The sequence below is a fragment of the Colobus angolensis genome, unplaced genomic scaffold (genome assembly GCF_000951035.1).
Source record: "Colobus angolensis palliatus isolate OR3802 unplaced genomic scaffold, Cang.pa_1.0 Scaffold5, whole genome shotgun sequence".
Taxonomy (NCBI): domain Eukaryota; kingdom Metazoa; phylum Chordata; class Mammalia; order Primates; family Cercopithecidae; genus Colobus; species Colobus angolensis.
This window is the reverse complement of record NW_012118487.1, coordinates 3,204,467-3,214,932: the sequence shown is the minus strand read 5'-3', so window position 1 is coordinate 3,214,932 and position 10,466 is coordinate 3,204,467. Positions and strand designations below refer to the sequence as shown.

Below are 10,466 nucleotides of genomic sequence, written 5' to 3'. Positions count from 1 at the left end.
GCGGAAGCGGTTGGTCACTGCCACTTCTCAAAGGTGTTACGTGAACTAGGGTAGCCCGAATATTGTTATATATTAACAAGTACAATTCTGAAGTAAAATTAGTGCAAGTTGGGATGACAAGGACTCAAGCCCACTTGAGGTTACTGTTGGGGCAGATTTGAGTGGGAGATGGTCACAGAACCTTGGGTCGAGGGCAGGACCAGGTGATAAGTCTCCTGTCACAGAAGTGGGAGTAGGGAGACAGATAGATAGATGATACATAGATTTTGTCTTGGTCTATTCCTGTCACTACAAAGGAATACCTGAAAGTCAATACTTTATAAAGAAAAGAGGTTTATTGGGCTTAGAGTTCTACAGGCTGTACATGAAGCGTGGTGCTGGAGCAGTAGGTGAAGGGTAGCCCGTGTGTGCATATCACATGGTAAGAGAGGAGGAGAGGGAGTGGAGGATGCTGCTAGACTCTTTTTAGCAACCAGATCTCTCAGGAACTAGTAGATCAAGAACTTGCTCATTACCACAAGGATGGCACCAAATGGCCATAAAGGATCTGACCCCACAATCCAAACACCTCCCACCAGGCCCCACCTCTAACACTGGGGATCTATTTTCAACATGAGATTTGTCCAAACTATATCAGATATTCAGTGCCTTCAGCCAGTAATCAGCACTACAGGGTGTCTTGGGTGAGCACCCTCATCTGCATGCCACGGTACCCAAGAGGACTGACCCCATGGGCCTGGGCAAACAGCAAGGCCTGTGCTGCCTTCTGGAAGCCAAGAAGATCAAAGAACTTCATATACTGATAGACCCTCAAAACTACCAGACTCCTATGCCTGGGAGTCAAAGTCATACAAATCTGTGACTACTAGTAGGCTCTTACTTCATCCCACCTTCCTTCCCTCCCCCACCATCACCACCAATAGCATAACCCAGGAAACATGACTTACATCTGGAGTTCTGATGGAAGTTCTTATCAGGACTGTAAATTTCTTGGGTCAAGATCACGCTAACTTGAGACCAGTATCTTCCAGGAACTCCTGTAGTGCCTGACAGATAGGAGATATATAATGACTGCTCAATCTATATTTGTTGAAAGAACAAAGGAAAGGGAGTTTCAGGACACAGTCACTGTAAAACTGGGTGCATCATATTCCCACTAACTGATTTCTGGCTCCATACTTGTGAGTGTCACCCAGTTTGATGCTGCTGCAGGGCTGAGGTGCTCCTGGGGGGCTGAGACATAGGAGAGCTGCCACCACCCTCAACAGTCATCCTGGGACACCTGAGCACTCTTGACTCAACCTCTGCCTGGCCCAGCCAGTCCCTTTGGTTAAGGAGCTGAGTATGGGAAATTTGACAAAACACGTGAGAGTACCAAGGAGAGGAGAGCGGGGCACAGAAATCTGAATGCCATGGGCTCCATTTGTTTCTTCCAGCCTTGGGTGCAATTCAGTTTGGAGATAAGTGTGGACTGGGTGATCTCCTCTCTAATTCCTTCATTTCATGAATGATGTGTCAAAGGAGAAGTCACGGTTTGGGGGTTTGTTGGTAGGCTTGGCCATACACTTCTAGTTTCATCCACAAGTTCCAAGAAACCCAGCTGTGAGCTGCATAATTTCCAATTAAATGTCTTCTCCCCATTTAGCCAGGAACTACAAACAAAGTTCTTTTTTTGGCATTTATTCTTGGTAGCTGGCTAAATGAAGAGCTAACATTTAAGTGAACTGACATAAATGCCTGTTGATTTACTGTATGTGAATTCAATAAATGTTTGTAAGCAATAGCTATGCTCAGCTCAATGTATCAAGGGATTTTTTAAAAGGTCTAGGATACTAGGGCCTTCCACTAACTATTTAGTTAGAAAAATGGAGCAGAACCCCTTTGGGAAAATATAGAAAAAAGCTACTGAGGGTCTGATCATGAGTCCCATGAGTATCCCAGTCATGGATACCGGTGGGCTGGGCAGGTCCCCAAACACAAGTGGGACCTTGACCCCAGCCGGTGCCCAGGCTCTTGATATCATCAGGAGAAGAAATTCACGGATGAGTCAGAAAATAGTGAAAGTACAGAGATTTGTTGCAAAGTGAAAAGTACACACTCAAGATAGGGGAGTGCAGGTGGACTCAAGAGAAAGTTGTGTGCAAGGGTGTTTAGGGCTGCTACTTTGATGAGTTCTTTAACCAAGGGGTGGAATATTCATGAAAATTCCTCGAAAAAGGTGGAGATTTCTCAGAACTGTAGTGCCACCCACTTTTACACCAAATATGTGTGTTCCTGGAACTGTCATGGCACTGTCGGGTATGCGATTTGTATGCTAATGAATGAATAATGAGGTCCTAAGAGAAACCTCGGTCAAATCCAGCACTATGTTGGGTCTAGTTGATCTTAGCCAGCTTGGCCTACACCCTGGTTTTCCAGGGTCCTATCAGCCCTTAGCTCCTGTGGCTATTTCAACAGTTTCCTTTTGCTAGTCATGTGAAATGCCTGCCTAGAATTTTCTATTCTTCTGCGACCACCCTGTATTATTCCTGCCTCATTTCTGACAGAAGAGGCAGGAGGAAGGCTGGAAAGGCTGAGCAGATTAAGTGAGAGGAGGAAAAAGGGGAAAGCATTCCAAGCAGGTAGAGTCGCGCGAGCAAAGGCTTGAAGGTAGCATAGTTGATAACCCCAAAATGTTTCTGTTATGAATAGAAACCAGAAGGAAGTAATACGAAATGCATTGGTTGGAAACAGATGAAAACAGGTGCTTGAGCATGTTAGGGAGGAAAAACTTTCTTCTGTCCCATAAGTTTAATGGCTGGAGCTTGTAAATTTAACGGACGCAAGACAGGTTAACAGGAGAAAAGGAATACAAATGTATTTATATTTTTACATTCATAGGAGTTCACAGAAAACTGGTGAAATGCAAACTGATTAGGCTCAGGGACTTGTATATCATTTTAACAGAGGAAAAGGATGACAAATTGTGGGATAGTAACTAGGAAATACATAGAGGAGATTAATGGAGGAAACGTTTTAAAACAAAACTTGTTTATGCAGACTCATCTCAATGCTGACCTTCCATCTTTGATGGTAAGAGTTGCTCTACACTTCCTGGTATGGGAGTTGAGGAACACCTTCCACAAAGGGAATGTTATGCCCTTGTTTCAGGTAGGAAAAGAGAGAGCAGAGGATTCATCCTGCATCTGCTCATTTTCAGTTGCTTTCAGCCCAAAATAAACCATATGTCAAAGTGGCATATTTTGACATAGGCATATTCTGGACCCCTTCAATCATGTAGGTCACTACTTGCCAAAATATCTTCACTGAAATTCTAGCCTTGCAATCTTTACTTGACCATAGAAAAAGAATTCCCAGCTATTTGCCCATCAGGCAATTCAAAAAACCTCTGAGTCCTGCTGCAGTAGAGAAATCTGTTTAACTTGGTTTCAGCCCCATTAAACATGAAAAGATAATAATCAGTAATTAAGGAAGTGTAAGTTGAAAATACAAACACCTATGAGAATGGCTAACATTAAAAAGAAAGAACTGGCAATACCAGGTGTGAATGAGGATGCCAAGACCTCAGCTCTCCTGCATTACCGGTTGGAGTGCTGTGGGGAGGTCACCAGGAAACTCATGGTAGACAAGGGTAAGGTTTGTTATGCAGAATTAAGTCAGCACCTGCTTCGTTGACTAGAGATTCCAGTGACTTCCGCACATCCTTCTTGCCCGGATACTGAGAGGGAGATACTCTTATAAGCGGAGATTTCCTTTATAGATGTAGATTTCCCCTGCACAGGGATCTGTTTTCAGATTAGAACTCCTGTGTCTGCAGTTTCTCAAAATAATCAACTCAAAATAACCCTCATGCCCAAGAAGCATATTTTGGGGTGGCATATTCTGGTCTTCTATAGTCATATTTTAAGATGGCATATTCTGGTCTAAATGGTCAGAGAAGACCTCACTGAGAAATTGAAATTTAAGCAAAAACATGAAGGAGATGAGGAAGAAAGCCATGTGGCTATTTAGGGGAAGAATGATCTGGGCAAAGAGAAAAGAGGTGCAAAGGCCCTGAGGCAGGTACATGACTGACTTCTCCAGAAGAAAATCCACAGAATAGGGGGCTGGACCCCTAGGATCCTGTCCTAGTTCTACAGATTATTTCTGCCGTAGGAGCCCATTTTCCTCATCTGTTGAATTAAGGCATTCAGCAAGGAGGTGACCAAGATCTCTTCCAGCTTGAACCTCGGATTCTAAATGCCCTCTTCTTTTGAGACTGCCACTTGCTTTTCTGCCCATATGACCCACTGGTCATGCTCACAAACCCAAGATTCACCGTTTCTCCATCCATTCAAAATAAGTCGAGGGAACCTGGCCTTTGCTGGTCTTTTCATCTGTGCTTGACTCTGTTATGGTGATTCTATCTCATCAGCACCTTTTAAAAAGAAATCCAGCAATCTCACTGATTTGAAATTACCCCCATCCCTTCAACCCTCAGTTGCTAAATCAAGCAGCCTGACAAACACTCTATTTCCCCAGTTCTAAGATGCCATCAATTATAAGATACTCTATCAATTTAATAGCAGCATTTCAGTGGGAAAAGGAAAGAAGGAAGGAAGAGAGGTTAGAAACAAAGAAGGGAGGGGCCAGGCGCGGTGGCTCACGCCTGTAATCCCAGCACTTTGGAAGGCTGAGTCAGGCAGATCACCTGAGGTCGAGAGTTCAAGAGCAGCCTAAGCAACATGGAGAAACCCCATCTCTACTAAAAATACAAAATTAGCCAGGCGTGGTGGCGTATGCCTGTAATCCCAGCTACTCAGGAGGCTGAGGCAGCAGAATTGCTTGAACCCAGTAGGCGGAGGTTGTGGTGAGCCAAGGTCGTGCCATTGAACTCCAGCTTGGGCAACAAGAGTGAAACTCTGTCCCCCTCCCCCAAAAAAAAGAAAGAAAGAAAAAAGGGGGAAAAGAAAGGAAGAGATAGAGAAAGGGAGACAGAGAGAGAAAGGCACATCTTACTGTGTGTCTTCTTAAATGACTTTGGAATTCACTTATCCATGCCATTACATGCTGCTTTCATTACCAAAGTTTAACTCTGGCCTGTTTCATTATCAGAGACTAAATATTCTTCCACATGATTTCGGACACCCACAGTTATTCACAGCGGTATGGAGAATGCCACTTTCCAGCCATGCTTATGAGCTTGGCCTCTTCAGCACGCTTAAGATTGACAATGTAATTTGAGGGTATCATAGAGAATCCTAGTGGTTTATTGGCATTTCCTCTTTGGCTAAACTTATAATTCTGTTTTTCCTTATTTTAAAGATAAACATTAAGTAACTTCTTTTGAAAATCACTAGAAGCTTTTAAAGATTTTGGAGCCTGAATAATAGTTTTTTTTTTAATGATGCATGAAGTAGTCGTGCCAATTTCCCCTCGCTTTGAACATTGTACCATTTCCTCCGTGCAGTGGGGCCATCTTTCACCTGGCATATGCCAGGCAATCTTTTGCACGCATGATGACTTTTGCTCCAATACAGTAAAGCAGAGTTATCTTGTGAAAGACGCGTTCAGTGGCAATTAGGAACATGAATCTAAGTTAACAGCGTGCTGTGCCTACCAATGAAAATAACAAAACAGAGTGACAAAATGGATGAACAGGTACTTCCACGCAGCTGGCTAAGGGGGTGTGGCCACAGGCGAGGCAGGCCACGTTGGCATGTCACTCCTCTGCACAGCTGCTGGAAAATGTTTTTGACAGGGCATACATTACACATCCCAATTTCATAAATGTTAACATGTGAAAAAATATAAAGTGAGTCTTCAACTACAGGAAATACGGCAGTTTTCAAAAATCTCAAGGCCTTGGGAGTTTCAGTTAGCCTGCAAAGCTGGGGCCAAGTCCGTCAGCAAAAAAATTTGTGCATTCCTCTTCCCTTTCTGTCCTTATAACTCCATCTCCAACCCTAACCCTGGAGATAAGAGAGTTCAAATCCCAGCTTGGAGGGGAAACCAATCTGAAAGGAAGAAGACAACAGTTAAGCTTATTTTAAGCTTCCTGCCTGAACTGCCATTAGGTTAATTTCTTCTAGCTCAGATGTCATTTTCTGAAGGCTGACAGGAAAATGCATATTTTCATGGCTGTGCTAAGAGATGGAGGCTTTCTTTCCCAAGGCCTTGAACTTCCTTTAAATTAGTAATGACGTGGCTATTGCGAAACACCAACTTGAATCTAATCAAGGAATTTGAAATTAATCCTATCCAAGAATTTTGCAGCTTTGTGTGCTCATGTGTGTGGTTATGTTGCTTTTGGTGGGAGGTTTTCCCCTTCTTTTTAATAGTTATAAAGCAAACAACCTTTTCATTGTGGTTAAAAGTCCCCACACAAAAGCTCCTCCCTTTCTTTTTACCAGTAAGAGCTGTGCCTTGCCACCTCTGAAACAATTCCCACCTAGCCAGTCCTTTGAAATAAAGAGTAAATCCCCCACTCCAGAAATTCTGGAAACAAATAACAAGAACCTATACAGGAGGGCAAAGCCAAGCCGCGCCAAGATGCAGATGTCTCTGGAAGAAATTTACTCAAAGCTCTGGAAGAAAGAGTCACCGTGTCTGGGCTCAGTGTCGCTCTTGCTCAGAGCCCAGGGTGAGCAGGCCCCGTGTGTGCCTCAGGCAGCCAGAGGCCCCTGCCAGCGCTCGCAGCCCTGCGCACACACTGGAACCAGAAGATAAAGCAAACAGGACCTCAGGCCTCTGCCCCTCAGCCCCCGCCCTCCCTTGTGGAGCCGCTCTGCTTACTGGAGAGTGAAGAACAGCACCCCCGGCCGAGCACGGGGGCTCTCACCTATAACCCCAGCACTTTGGGAGGCCGAGGAGGGTGCACTGATTGAGCCCAGGAGTCCAAAATCAGTCTGGTCAACATGATGAAACCCCATATCTACAAAAACTACAAAAATTAGCCGGGCATGGTGGTGTGCATCATAATCCCAGCTACTCCGGAGGTTGAGGTCGAAGGATTGCTTGAGCTTGGGAGGCGAAAGTTGCAGTGAGTCGAGATCGTGCCACAGAACTCCAGCCTGGGTGACAGAGTGAGATCCTGTCCCCCTCCGAAAGAAAATAAAGGCTTTCGGCACAAAGGCTTTCGGATAAACCTGACTTACCTGGGTTGATCCTTTTTATAGGAAAAGGCTTCATTTTTGACGTTACCGAACATCGCTGCGTGGCACACAGAAAGCCTGGGTTTTTCCACCCACCGTCAGTCCCATCAGTACCCGCAGCCTTTCCCTGGGAACCACTATTGCAAGTGGAAAAAAGTGCATTTGGAAGAGCAGATGTCTGATCTAAATAAGGAGCCATCACTGCTTCACAGTGACTTGTAACTGCACCTTTTGTATCTGCTTATGTTAAATACCCGTCTTCCAGCACAGTCTTCTTAAAATAATGACTAACTTTTGACATAGATGCTGGTACTTCTTTAGCAGATTTTGTCCATAGGTTTTCTTGAGGTCAGTGATATAGCCACAGTCCCTGTTGGATGGCAAATGTTTTGAAACATTTTGTGCAAATTACGTATTTATCATGAACTTCCTGAGTGTCAAAAGACAGTTAACACTTTTTCATTGAGCATGCATGCATTTTTAAAAATCTCATTCTGCCAAAATTGTTTATCATAAAAGAAAAAAGGAATCACTAAATAACAAAATAAATGATATGGGTATATATATATATTAAGGAGTATTAACTTACAGGACCACAAGGTGCACAACAGGCTGTCTGCAAGCTGAGGAACAAGGAAGCCAGCCCAAGTCCCAAAGCTGAAGAACTTGGAGTCTGATGTTGGAGGGCAGGAAGCATCCAGCACAGGAGAAAGATGTAGGCTGGGCAGCTACGCCAGTCTAGTCTCTTCATGTTTTTCTGCCTGCTTTTATCCTAGCTGTGTAAGGGTGGGTCTGCCTTTCCCAGTCCACTGACTCAAATGTTAATCTCCTTTGGCAATACCCTCATAGCCACACCCAGGAGCAATACTTTGCATCCTTCTATCCAATCAAGTTGATGCTCAGTATTAGCCATCACATATACTTTACAATAAACGACATGACCGTTGTAGCAGAAGCAGCAGCACTTTTGTATGCTCTGTGGAAGGACTGCTCAGCTTTTCTTTTCTGCACATACTTCATATGCAACTAACCTATCATTTCTCGTGTTTCCCACTGACCCTGCCGAATAGCCATGTGATGACATCGTACATCTCGCAGGCCATAGCACAGAACACACAGCCCAGCTGACTGGCACACCAAATGGCTTGTAGGAGAAGAAGCATCAAATATTAATACCTCTCCAACTAGGCCTGCAGACATGAAGGAGTTATCCATCCCTTGACACTTGTATGTGAAAGCACATTTTATTTGCAATCATCCCACATCCTGTGCTTAAAAAGGAGATACTAGTTAGGCTATGTCTGGAAAAGGTCAGAGAGAAGAACAGCATCACTTGTCAACTTTTGGATTTAATCACACATTGAAGTGAGAACTGTTTTTCTTGCACATGCAACTCAGACTATACTGGAAAAGACCATGGCAGAAGCTAGAGTAAAAGCAGAGGTCCACCAAGCCTATCCCGGTTAATTTAATGCATAAATACAAATATGTGATGAATTTTCTTTTTAAGATAGGGTCTCACTCTGTTGCCCAGGCTAATCATGCGATGCGTGATCACAGACCACTGCAGTCTCAACCTCCTGGGCTCAAGCTATCCTCCTACCTCAGCCTCCCAAATAGCTGGGACTGCAGATGCACACCATTACACCTGTCTAATTTTTGTATTTTTTTGGTAGAGTGAAGGTCCCACTATATTGGCAGTCTTGAACTCCTAGGCTTAAGTGATCCTCCCACTTTGGCCTCCCAAAGTGCTGGGATTACAGATGTAAGCCACCATACCTGGCCTTACATGGCCAATTTTTCAAAATGATCGTGTGTATTTGAAAAGAAAATACATTCTCTATTATTAGGGCACAGTGTTGAATATGCATAAGTTCTACTTTATTATTAAGCTATTTAAACAACTTTCTTTATTTTCTTCCCATTCAATCTGCCTCGTACCGGCTATGATGTTAAAGTCTCCTATTAATGTGTTTAATATTCGATTCCTATTCTCACTTTGTGTGATTTCTGCTTTATATTGGTGGTTGCTGTGTTATTTGGTGCATAAATAGTCATAATTATTGTACATGAACTGTGAAAACCTGGTTTTCAGTATTGTGTAGTACATTCCATTGTCTCATTTAAGGCTTTTTGGCCTGAATTAACTCATCTGATGTAATAATCACTATCCTATCTTCTTATTGTTTGTATTTTTCTGGTATATCTTTGCCAGTTTTTTATATTTTTGGCCTTTTGAATCATCATGTTTGATATATGTCTATTAAATATAGCATGAGCTCAGGTTTTGCCTTGTGGGCCAATTTGAGAATGGGCTTATTCATCACTATAACAAGAAAAGAGAGGAAACCAGTAAAGCCCAATCCATTTATTGATATGACTCATATATTTGATCTCAAGTATCATATTATTTTATAATTACTCCATGTGTCACACTTACCGTATTTCCTTCTTTAATTGCCATATTTTATTTGCTATTTTTTTTTTCATTGCTTTTGGCATTTCAGAATGTTTGTGTGTTTGTTTCAGTGGTTGTATTTATTCCATTTGAATCCCTTTTAACTTCCTTTTCTTCTTACTGAACATTCTACTGTCTGGTATGACCATTTATACTCTTCTCCTTCACCCTTTATCTATGTAACTATTAATTCTACTTCTCTGCTTTCTCCTTTCTTTCTCTCTTCCCTTCTCCTTTCTTTTTGATTGCATAAGTTTTGCTTTTCAGAACACATAATATATGTATACAACTCTTTAATCCATGTCCTCGCCTGTGTTTTCACTATACAATTAAAAATATTAAATTTCACCATGCAATATACTCTACTGTATTAGTTCATTTCATGCTGTTATGAAGAAATACTTGAGACTGGGTAATTTACAAAGGAAAGAGGTCTAATTGACTCACAGTTCCACATGGCTGGTGAGGCCTCAGGAAACTTACAATCATGGCAGAAGGGGAGGCGAACATGTCCTTCCTGACATGGTGGCAGGAGAGAGAGAAGTGTCAAGCAAAGTGGGAAAAGTCTGATAAAGAAGCATCAGATCTCATGAGAACTCACTATCACGAGAACAGCATGTGGGAACTGTCCCCATGACCTAATCCTCCCGCCAGGAGCTCCCTCCCCAAACATGTGGGGATTACAATTTGGATTGCCATTCAAGATGAGATTTGGGTGAGACACAGAACCAGACCATATCAACCACAAAATATATTTTCACCACCAGTCCTTTTCCTAAAATTTTTCTAGTTTTGCTCAAACAAAGCTCATTCTCTAGGAGGGCCCTACTGTACATGTGTACGGTATCCCTGAGTTATTGTATATTGAAACTGTT

General features: G+C 42.8%; 1 long non-coding RNA gene across 2 annotated transcripts in view; it reads right to left on the bottom strand.

The window, feature by feature from the left end:
* Positions 1 to 318: 318 nt before the first annotated feature.
* LOC105524346 overlaps positions 319 to 10,466 on the bottom strand; it is a 16,561-nt gene continuing 6,413 nt past the window's right edge. The window contains exons 3-7 of one of the 2 annotated variants that reach the window (XR_001003742.1): positions 7,362 to 7,503; positions 6,775 to 6,913; positions 3,539 to 3,593; positions 948 to 1,080; positions 326 to 766 (exon numbers count right to left, since the gene is read on the bottom strand). This is a non-coding gene — a long non-coding RNA (uncharacterized LOC105524346). Of the gene's footprint in view, positions 767 to 947; positions 1,081 to 3,538; positions 3,594 to 6,774; positions 6,914 to 7,361; positions 7,504 to 10,466 lie in introns of both variants that reach the window. The other variant, XR_001003741.1, reaches the window with a different exon arrangement.